Genomic DNA, 12,254 nt, shown 5'->3' with positions numbered 1-12,254 from the left:
AAAGTTATTTCAAAACAATCATTATTTGGCATCATCAAAATCTCAAACTCGGGGTCATGGGTTGCAACACATCCTAGTTTCAAATTTCAAAATTCGGGTCCAATCTTCTATGGGAAGCAACAGAAGCTTCACACAAGATCTATCAATCTTATTTTCCTTAAGGTTTGGTTTCTCCTTCCTTAGGATTATAACCTTTAGTGTTAGAGAATTCCTTCTATGGCACCTTCTTAATTTTAAACTTATGCCTAAATTAATATGGTAATTAAGGAAAGTAATTAAGGTTTGATTGATCGATCATATCGTCCTAAACAATCGCAGGATCGGCCGGGATGATCAGTTCAAAAACCTTAGTTTTTCCTAGATGATTAAACATCGGTCAGCTTCTATTTAGGGTGATGCTTTGGTTGATATGCATAGATTTGAGCTAACATTTGGGATGATCATGAGATTGGCCTGGACGATCAAGCTATTTTCCATTTTCCAGTCATCCATTCAGTGCGATGGTCTGGACGATATTCAATGATTTGTACTAATCGTATAGAATAATTTCATATCGGCCTAGATGATATGAACAAAAACCTTCTGATTGTTCCAAATTGTCATAGTTGATTGAGCTAAATTTGTGCTGATCATACAGTACAATATTTATATCGTCCTGGACAATAATGTCGATTTGTTACAATTAAGAACTATTCCAAAGCTCTTCTATTGAAGACCTCTTGTTCCTTTCAAGAGATTATCTTTTGCTACTATTTTGTACTAAGAGAGCCAACAGGAGACAGAGAGCAAGGGAGAGAGAGAGAGAGAGATGATCTTGTGATGGGGAGTTTATCATAAAGGTTGCTCCAAGCAAGGATCCATCGTCATCTTCTCCAATCATCGTCCTTAGTTCCTTGGGAGTTCAATAGAGGTTTACTTCAACATTTGATCAAGGTTCTTTGTCTGCTTCAAGAGGAAGAAAAAGCAGTTGGGTTCTCTGCCTGCTTCAGGAGGAAGCAAAAAGAGTTGGGTTCTCTGCCTGCTTCTAGAGAAAGAAAAAAAGAGTTGGGTTCTTTGCCTCACCTGGGTTGGTGGAAATGAGGTTTGTAAAGGCTTCTCCGCCTTGCTGTGAGGGCAAAAGGAGAGACACTAAGTTTAGTGCAATACTTGGAGGCGCCTCCGACAATTAGACGTAGGTCGTGTTGACCGAACCACTAAAAATTTATGTATTCATTATTACTACTTATGTATTTAATTTTCATATTATGATTTATGTGGTGAATCTAAGCTTTGGTTTGAGATTGTGTTTTTGATTGAAAGATTTTTAAAATACCAATTCACCCCCTCTTGGTAAGCCTTGTGACAAGTTTATTAGGGCTTAACATCCCTATCAAACTTTTATGAATAAAACTTCTTATAAACTCCTTAAGGGTCGAACATCGAATCTTTTACATTTACATGTCTTTGGTTGCAAGTGATTTATCGTAATTAATGGAAAACTTCCCTTAGGAAAATTTGATCCTAAGTCAGATGAGGGTGTCTTCTTAGGTTATTCATCTGTAGGTAAGTCCTATGGAATCTTCAATAAGAGAACCCTAGTAGTAAAAGAGTCCACCCATGTAGTGTTTGATGAATCGGATAAGCCATCTGAATCTAAAATTGAAGAAGATGAAGTGGAGAAAATTCAAGGAGTAGAAACTTTGACCATATGAGAAAGAGTAGAACCTCAGGAAGACTTGCCTAGAGAATAAAAATACTCTTCTAGTCATCCTAAAGAATTAATTTTAGGAGACCCATCGGAAGGTGTGAGAAATTGGCACGAACATAGGAAGGGGGTTAGTCATTCTACATTCATCTCTATGATAGAACCCCACGAGTATAGATCAAGCTTTAAGAGATGAATACTGGATCCTAGCAATGTAAGAAAAATTGAACCAATTCACCAGGAATGACGTTTGGGAGTTAGTCAACAGACCTAAAGAACATAGTGTAGTTGGAACAAAATGGGTCTTTAAAAATAAGGTGAATGACTTAGGAAACATAATAAGAAATAAGGTTAGACTAGTAGCTAAGGGATATAACCAGATTGAAGGCATGGAGTTTGAAGAAACCTTTGCCCCAATAGCTAGACTAGAAGCCATAAGGGTGCTCTTAGCCTTTGCTTGCTTCAAAAGTTTTAAACTTTATCAAATGGACTTAAAGAGAGCTTTTCTGAATGGGGTTTTCAAAGAAGATGTTTACATTCAGCAATCCCCTGGATTTTAAAGTTCATAAATTCCAAACTATGTATTCAAATTAAAAAAGTAACTGTATGGGTTAAAGCAAGCACCTAGAGCAGAGTACGAAAGACTTAGCTCATTCTTTCTGGATATAGGATTTGTTAAGGGTAGTGTGGATACCACACTCTTTCTACAAAAAGTCAAAGATGAAATTATAATCATTCAAATTTATGTGGATGACATTCTATTTGGATCTTCAGATAAAAATTTCTGTGATAAATTCTCAAAAATAATGAGTAATGAGTTTGAAATGAGCATGATGGGAGAGCTTAATTACTTTCTTGGCTTCAGCGTAAAATAAATGGATAATGGAACATTTCTTAGCCAAGTGAAATACATTAAGGATATTCTGAAAAATATGAAATGGATAATGCTAAGCCCAAGAACACTCCAGTGAGCTCTACGATTCAACTAGACAAAGACCCGAATGGAAAATCACTAGAATAGAAGAAATATAGAGGAATGATCATATCTCTCCTCTACCTGACTGCCAGTAGATCGGACATAATATTTAGTGTGTGTCTCACTTAACTGCGGACAAAAGAATCTTAGATATCTACTAGGCACTCTGAACTTAAGAATTTGGTATCCTCGACACACCAATTCCTTTGAAATCATAGGATACTCAGATTCTGATTTTATAGGATGTAGAGTAGATCGAAAAAGCACCTCTAATACTTACCAATTCATAAGATAATCTTTAGTTTCTTGGTCTAGTATAAAGCAAAATTTGGTAGCCCTCTCCATGACCTAGGCAGAATATATTGCAGTACAAAGTTGTGTTGACAAGTATTATGGTTTAAATAATAACTTCTTGGTCTTAGATTACCCGTAGGAACCATCTATATCATGTGCAACAACATAAGTATGTTCTGCATTTCTAAAAATCTAATTCAACACTCTCAAACAAAACACATAGACATTAGACATCACTTCATAAGAGATCTTGTAGCTAAAGGAGATATAGAATTGTATCACATAGCTATAAGAGATCAATTGGCAAACATTTTCATGAAAGCACTAGACTACGACACTTTTAGCACTTTGAGGATAAGACTTGGTGTCATAGACATTAATACATAATAAAAAAAATAAAAACCAATTTAAAAAATTGTTTTTGTCTAAGGTAGTTCCTGATCATCACACAATCACTACACAAAACTCAAAAAATTAACATTTTTATCATACTGTACGATCCATATTTGTACTATATGATATATCAAAATTATAAAAAATTGCAACCCAGCCTCAGTTTCGTCTCTACATATCGTACTGTACGATAACCATCATACTATATGATGCAGGTGGTTATGCATGTACGATATATCATCTTCATACGGTACAATCCATGTCAGCAATGGATTGGGATGAATTAACTCTGTTTGGTATGATATTATTGCCCATCGTACTGTACGATATCTTCTCTTCGTATGATACGATCCATGGGGGCAAAACGGATGATGATGACTTAAAGGGGTTGGTATGATATAATTGTCATTCGTAATGTACGAACACATGTTTGTACTAGACGACGCTTTTTATCAAAGGTCGTATCGATGATAGTAACTGTATTGTACGACCTTTGATAAAAATTCCTTCTGATCGTACTATATGATAGTAACTGTATTGTACAATATGACCACCTTTTCTCAACCGTTCATCTAGATGACATTATTGCCCATTGTACTATATGATCCTCAATCGTACTATACGATAGTTCCAAAACTCTATAAATTGCCTGAATCTAAAGCTCATTTCCCTCACTCTTCATTCACCTCAACTGGTATCACCTATTTTCACAAAATGGCAAGCTCCAGCAAGCGCAGTCGTCTCGTCCTGGGAAGCTCATCTTCCTCTCGCTATCCCAATGACCATTTCCTAACTCCCCAAAATAAACAAGCCTATCAAAAATACAAGGCATGAAAAATTACACCATCTTAGATGCTAAGTCAAGCTGCCCAAAATATTGATGTAATGAGCCTATTCATATCCACCACTCTGCAATTCCTCCTTACTCTAGCCTTCCCGTATAATTTAGAACTCCTGTTTGAATTCCTAGCCAACCTTACTATAAATATTGAAAACCTTACCCTCACCTCTTTCGTCTACCAACAAAATGTCGAGATCACTAAGGCCGACCTCACCCAATACATTGGGTTCTCTACTAACAGTCCTAGAGTTCATTCCTTAATAGATAATAAATTTGACTGGAGTGCCCAAAATTTAGTCCTTAGGAATATTGCATTCTACCAACACCAACCTCTTATTCAATCCTTCACTCGAAATGCCAGAATTATTTAACACGTTCTTAGAACCACAATCATACCCAAAGCTGGCGATTGAATCCGCATGACCCTAAGTTTATCCATCGTTACCTATCTTATTATGTCCAACACCAAATTTGATAAGGCATATTTAATTATCAATTACATCTGAAATATGACCTTAAATCGTCTCCCTACCACCCGTAGAAAAAAAAACCTAGCCCTTGGCCACCTTATAGGTTACATTCTTCAAAAATAAATATCAATTAACCTATCCTGGTGAACCTGAAAACCTACCCATTTTCTATACGGATGCCTCCTTCCGTATTTTGTTTCATCAGGGGCTAAAGCCGGATGAACCAAACTTTGATGAAGAAGATGGAAAAGTTGCTCTAGTAGAAGCTCTTGTTCGACCAAAAGGACCTGCACCGGCCTATCCTCATGATAACTTGGTCAAACGATTCGACCAACTTCAAAGCCGCTTGGATGCTCACATCCAAGAATAGCATTAACAACATCAGGACGACATGTGATGGTTTGGAGAACGCTTTTCCTCAATTGCACAATAATTTGCACCCATCCACCACTACTTCTAACCACATCCACCTCCACCTGACTAGGATCCTCCTTTCTGACGTGTATCTATTTTTGTGGTATTTTTCTTAGTGTTCTTTGTGACTTCTCTTTTTGGTGATGTCAAAAGGAGGAGAAATCTGTTATGTTCTTTAGTTCAAATGTTCTATTTATCTTTATTCAATGAAATGCACTTTTTTGTCCTGTTTCCTATTCATATGTTATTTTATTTAATTAAAAAAATGACAAAACAAAAATTCCTTCCAAAATTTTTTATAACTAATATTATTTGACATCATAAAAAATGGTAAGATTGTTGTAATCCATGACCTATAGTATGAGATTTTGATGATGTCAAATAATGTCGTTTGATTTACAATTCATTAAATACTTTTGATTTCTGCTCTTATCTGTGAGTACTAACACTTCAGGGAGATCACAAGTTACTTAGGACAAACAAGAGGACTCAAGACTGGATAGAGTATGAGTTGGAGTTCATAACAATGTAACTTTTTATTTATTATTATTTTCTCTTTTCTTGAGTCCGACCACAAATTATATGCAAGACTGAGCAACCATAAACACACACACGAGGAGAGGGTTTTAAAATTGAAGATTTTTTTCTGTAAATCGTACTGTACAAGTTTCAATCGTATTGTACGATCTGATTTGGATGAATGGTTGTTTGTAAATAGGTCTTACTATATGATGTATATCGTACTATACGAAGAGTTTCTAATTAAAAAAACCCTAGCCACAAGATTAATTTAAGTAAATTTCATACAAAAATTTTAAACTAATCATACTTTACAATCCGTTCGTACTGTACGATATTTTTTGAATACTTACTTAAATTAACCACAAGATTAATGCATAAATTAAGGATTAATTTTTGATTGGTTATTGTATTGTATGACACCGTTCATACTATACGATCAACCTAGGCTATTTTTGGTCATCCTGGACATCGTACCAGACGATTCCTTGATTTTGAACTAATCATACTATATGAAGTGGTTCGTACCAAATGATGTACAGAGATGAGTTTCATCATCCCAGTAATCATCCTGTATGAACAGAAGGATTTTATATACCGTACTGGATAGGTTTATATCGAACTGTACGATATTATTCATAATTTTTGGCCTACTCGTAAACCTTCATACCAAGATGAAGGCTATCTTGTACTATTCATAATATACGATATATGATCGTACTGTACTATCATAACAACTAAATTAAATTTTTAGGGTTTTTTGGAGCCTATTTTAAGTATCAAAGCTTCTATTTTTTGGGGAATAAGACTAAGAAGAGAGGGACGTGATTAGAGAGGGATTCCTTGTGAGATAGTTGTTGAGAAGATTTTAGGGTTTGTGAGAGGAAGGAGAAGGTGGGCTTTATGAGGGAGATCACACGGTTGCTCCAAGCTCGCTGCACTTTGCTCCTCTTGTGGCCCGAGAAGATCTTGTGGGAGGCTCTCTGAGGGGGAAATTCTTCTACATCTGTATTCTCTAAGGTACTCTACCTTCTCTAGGAGGGAGAAAAATGAGAAGGTACGCTGCTATCACCAGGAGAATGACAAAGCGCTTGGCCCTCCGCCATACCGGGTTGGTGAAAGTGAGGTTTGTAAGGGCTTCACTACCTTGCTATGGGTGTAAAAGGAGAAATACTATTTAGTAGTGAAATTCTCGGAGTGGAGGACTCTAGGGAGTGAACGTAGGTCAAGTGATCGATCCACTATAAAATCTCTAGTGTGCTTTTTCCTTTACTACATTTAATTTACGATCTGTATTTTATTTTCAACTAAATTGCTTGGTGAAAATCATTATGAAATTTATTGTTGCAAATTGTGTTGTAACCATTCGCTTCAGTATTAATTATTTTCTTGTTTAAATTAAAAAAAATAAAAATAGAACTCCTGTTTATGGTTGTTTTTTTATTGCAACAAATTTCTAATTCACCTCCCCCTCTTGGCGCATCTTGTAATTTCATAAAGGAGACATAATTGCACCATATAGCTACAGGAGATCAATTGGTAGACACAGTCATGAAACCACTAGCCTATGACACCTTTAGCACCTTTAGGACAAAACTTGGTGTCATGGACATTCATGCGTGATACAAAATAAAAAAAAAATCAAAATAAATAAAAAAACTAATTTAAGGTGTTTCCTGATCATCACACACTCACCTCACTGAACTCCCAAACTGACCAATTTTCTGTCTCCATCATACTGTATGATTCACCTTCGTACTGTATAATCAATACAAAATGCACATATCACAACCCTCTATTCATCCAATGGTCCAGATTCAATTTCTAATTTGCATATCATAATGTATGATTCTCTTCGTATTGTATGATATATGTGGTCGTGCATTTAAATCATTTGGTATGATATAATTATCCTTCATACTGTACAATATCTCTATTTTATATTATATGATACACGGGGTCATGCATTAAATTGTTTGGTACGATATAATTGTCCTTCGTATTGTATAATATCTCCATTTTATACTATATGATCCATATATACAAAAGGATTAAATTGAATTAAACTCTGTTGGTATGATATTATTGTACTTCATACTATATGAATACCCATTCATACTGTACAAAAATTTTTTTGTCAAAGATCGTACTATGACTCCTCAGCACAAACGTAATTCCTTTAGATCGTACTGTATAATATCGATTGTAATGTATGATTTGACCACCTTTCTCCCAACCATTTGTACAGAAAAAATAAGTGCCTAATCATACTGTATGATACTCGATCGTACTATATGAACAGTCAAAAATCCTATAAATGGGAGTGGAAAATCATTTCACCCTACTTCTCCTCACTACAACCGTTCTCGCTTATTTATACTCAATACCGAGCTTAAGCAAATGAGGCCAAATCATCCTTGGAAGCTCCTCTTCCTCTAGCCACCACGTTGATCACTTTTTATCTGCTAAAGATGAGGAATAGTACCATAAGTTCAAGCAATGTAAGATAACCCTTTCTCATATGCTAAACCAAGCAGCTCTTAACTTTGAGGTAATGAGCCTCTTTGCTTCCACTACCTTCCAATTCCTTCTCACCTTGGCTTTTCCATTCAATTCTAAGCTCTTATATGAGTTCCTTGCAAACTTAAGGATAAATATAGACAACCTGACCCTCACTTCCTTTGTCTGCCATCAAAATATCGAAATCATGAAAGTAGACCTTGCTTAATATATTGGGCTTTGTATTGAAGGACCTCAAGCCCACTCTTTCATAATAAATGAATTTGATTAGTGTTCTGTCAATCTGGTTTTTAGAAAGGTTATTTTGAACCAACACCAACCTCTTGTCCAGTCCTTAAACCAAAATGCCCGCATCATCTAACATGTTCTTAGGACATCCATAATATCCTATGCTAGAGATAAGATATGCATGACCCCAATCTTATCTGTTGTCACCTACCTAATTATGTCCAATATTAGATTTAACGAAGCTGATTTAATTATTGACTATATCCAGAATATGACCCAAATTTTCCTTCTTAACACCCGCAAAAAACTCAATTTAGGTCTCAGCCATCTCATATGATATATTCTTCATCATAAATACCAACTAGCCTATCTTACAGAACTAAAAATATTTCTATTTTCTATGCGAATGCCTCCTTTTGTATCTTATTTCATTTGGGCCAAGCACATGATGAGTCAGATTTTGATGAAGAAGGAGAGGCTGCTCCAGCAAGAGAGGTTGCTCCACCAAGAAGACCTACTCAACAAAGAGGACCTGCCCCTACTTACCCTCACAATAACATCATTCAATGATTAGACCAACTAGAAACTTGGTTTGACTCTCATATTCGGGAACAACACCAATAGCACGAGGAGGACATGCGATGGTTTGGGAAAAGATTTGCCTCAATTGTTCAATAGATCATGTCCATCCATCACTTCTTTCAACACCTCCACCACCAACTGATTAAGATCCTCCTTTTTGACAAAGTCACTATCTGTTATGTTTTGAGTTTTTTGTACTCCTCTTTTTGGTGAGGTCAAAAGAGGGAGAAGTTTGTCTACCTTAAAGAGCGAGAAGTTTGTCTACCTTAGTTAGTATGCTTTTTTGTTGCATATCATATTTTCTGTTCTAGTTTCTAACTTAAAATGAAATACATGTTTTCTTTTCCTGTTCATATTTCTATGCCTGTTTTCTTGTTCACGTTTTTATTTATGTTTTTTAAAAAAATTATTGTACTATCTTTCCTAACGATAATATTATTTGACATCATAAAAAAGGAAGAGATTATTACAGTCTGTATCCCCTAGTATGAGATTTTGATGATGATAAATAACGTTAATTAAATTATTTTATTATTCATTGAATATTTTGAATGTTATTCTTATCTCTTTGTACAAACATTCTAAGGAGATCACATACTGCTCAAGATAATAGAAGACTCAAAACTGGGTAGAATAGGATGTGAAGGAGTCTGTAACTTTATTTTTTTTTATTTTCTCATTAACTCTTGAGTCTGGACAAAAAAGGTTTATGCAAGCTGAGCAACTATACACACATATAGTGGGAGAGTTTTCTTTAAGGGAAAAAATATTTTATTTTAGGATAGTACTATAAGATTTTGAATCGTATTATACAAAACATTATGGCTTAAATGACTATATTATTTATACAATCATATTGTACTGTACAGTATGATCATGATCGTATAGTAAAATTAATCCCAGTTCAATTGTACCAGATGATGAACAGAGATGAATTTTGGTCATCTCAGTACTCGTCTTATACAAATAGAAGAAGTTTACCAAATTGTACTGAATGATATTTATATCGTGCTGTGCAATGTAGTTTAGAATAATTTCCTATTTGTACTCGTTCATACCATGAAAAATTTATTTTGAATTGATCATACTATACGATCTATGATTATATTATATGAATAGAAATGATTAAATTGAAAATCTTAGGGTTTCTTGGAGCCTGATATTTAAGTAATACTTTTTGCTTCTGAAAAAAAGAGTGGAACGTGATAAAGGAAGGGAACTCTTTAGAGGGAGCTTCTAGAAGGGATTTAGGGCTTATGAGAGGAAGGAGAAGGTGATTTTATGAGGGAGGAGTGTGAGGGGATCACACGGTTGATCCAAGCCTGCTGTACACTTACTCCTCCTGTGACCCAGGTAAATCTTTTGGGAGCTTTCTAGGGGGAGACCCTTCAAGGTTGATATCCTCAAAGGCAAGAGGGAGAAAAATGAGAAGGTCTTTGCTGTCACCGGGAGGGTGACATAGTGTTTGGTACTCCGGCACACCAGGGAAGGTGAAAGTGAGGTTCTGTAAAGGCTTCTCCGCCTTATTGTGGGGGCAGAAAGGTAAATACTTTTGAGTAGTTAAATGTCCGGAGAGTGGACGTAAGTAAAGTGACCAAACTGTTAAGAGAGTTGCTATTTTACATGTTTTACATTCTTACAACTTGTATTATTTTGATGATTTCAATTATTATTATTTTACATGTATCTCCTAACAATATTTGGAACATTTATTTCTTGCTCTAGTGTGTACTAACATTTTAGGAAAATCAACTCCAAGATAATGAAGACTTGTAATCAAATTCAACAAATTTTCATAAGTTTTGATATGAGAGGGAGTGATTGTAATTGAGTGAAAAATCACAATATACACACTTGGGGAACTTTGTTTTGTGAACTGATCGTATAGGACGAACTTAGTTCGTACGGGACGATCATGTCAATTACCCCTAAGGAGAGCAATGGATCGAACAGGCAGAGAGAATTTTTCTAAGTCCTAATCGTCTAGGATGAATTTAATAGTCATCCTAGGACAAACATCTTGGGATTCTCACTTTCTACTATTCATCCAGACGAAATCAATGGTTCGTCCCAGGACGAACATCTCTGTATTCTCACCGTGCCCTATTCGTCCAGACGAAAAATAAAGTTCGTCCCATGACAAACGACTCTGTAATGAAGCTTGCTCGGTTCGTCCAGACAAAAACTATTCGTCCCAGGACGAACTGAACCGACTTACGTCAGTTGGTTATGTCCTGAAAACTTTTGTGAACCAACCTATGTAATAACTGTTTCGTACCGGACGAACTTGGTTCGTACTGGACGATTAGCGTGTACGAAAATAATTCGTACCAATATACATAAGGTTCGTTTCCAACCATTTAAGTAAATTCGTCCAGGACGATCCACGATCGTACGGGACGATCCATAGCGTACAGAATTGAATACTTGCAATTTTTGGGCAGTTTTTCTTGTCTTTTGTATAAATAGTTCAAACTTGACTACCACCCAATCTTTTGCCATTTGTTCTCCGTGCCTATTGAAAGAAAAGTGAAGGAGAGAGTGTGAGAGAGCATTCAAAGGAGGATTCCTACCACTGGAGCGTAAAGACTTCACTTGGTGTTTAAAGGTAAGAATCTATACTTGTGAATTGGGATTACTTCACTCTTTTCTTTCTTCCTTCTAGATTTCTCGTGAGACGATCTGTCAAGGAGATCCGGTTCTCTGCCGACACTTGGAGAGTGAACAGCCGAAGGGTTCTCTACCCACACTAGGAGAGTGTGAAAGGACGAAGGGTTCTCTGCCCACATTAAGAGAGTGTGAAAGGACGGATGGTTCTCTGCCAACACTGGGGATTGTGTAAAAGGACTACAGTTCTCTGCGCACCGGGTAGTGGTGAAAAGAGTGTTTGTAAAGGCTTCTAAGCCTTGCTGTGGGTGGAAACAGAGAGACACTATTGGTATTAGTGCAATACTCAGAGGGTACCTCTAATGAGTGGATCTAGGTCTGGTTTAGACCGAACCACTATAAATCTTGTGTCTTTTACTTTACTATTTTTTTCACATTTTTCTTTTGTTTAAAAAACTCTGTGGTTGAAAAATTTTTCTATAAAAATTTCATTTCGGTTCAACAAAACTTCAAAGAGGGTTAAATTTTTAAAAATACCAATTCACCCCCCCTCTTGGTAGCCTTGGGACATTAACTTAGGTCTAACAACCTATTCACTAGACTCAACAAGTGGTATCAGAGCTTTGTTTCAAAATCATAAGTTTAAACTACTTTTTGATTAACGTAGATAACTACATTCGGAAACTAAAATACACTAAGGGTTACTCTATTACTAGACCTCCACCA

This window comes from Dendrobium catenatum, unplaced genomic scaffold, assembly GCF_001605985.2.
Source record: "Dendrobium catenatum unplaced genomic scaffold, ASM160598v2 fragScaff_scaffold_920, whole genome shotgun sequence".
NCBI lineage: Eukaryota > Viridiplantae > Streptophyta > Magnoliopsida > Asparagales > Orchidaceae > Dendrobium > Dendrobium catenatum.
Note: the sequence above shows the minus strand (reverse complement) of the source record.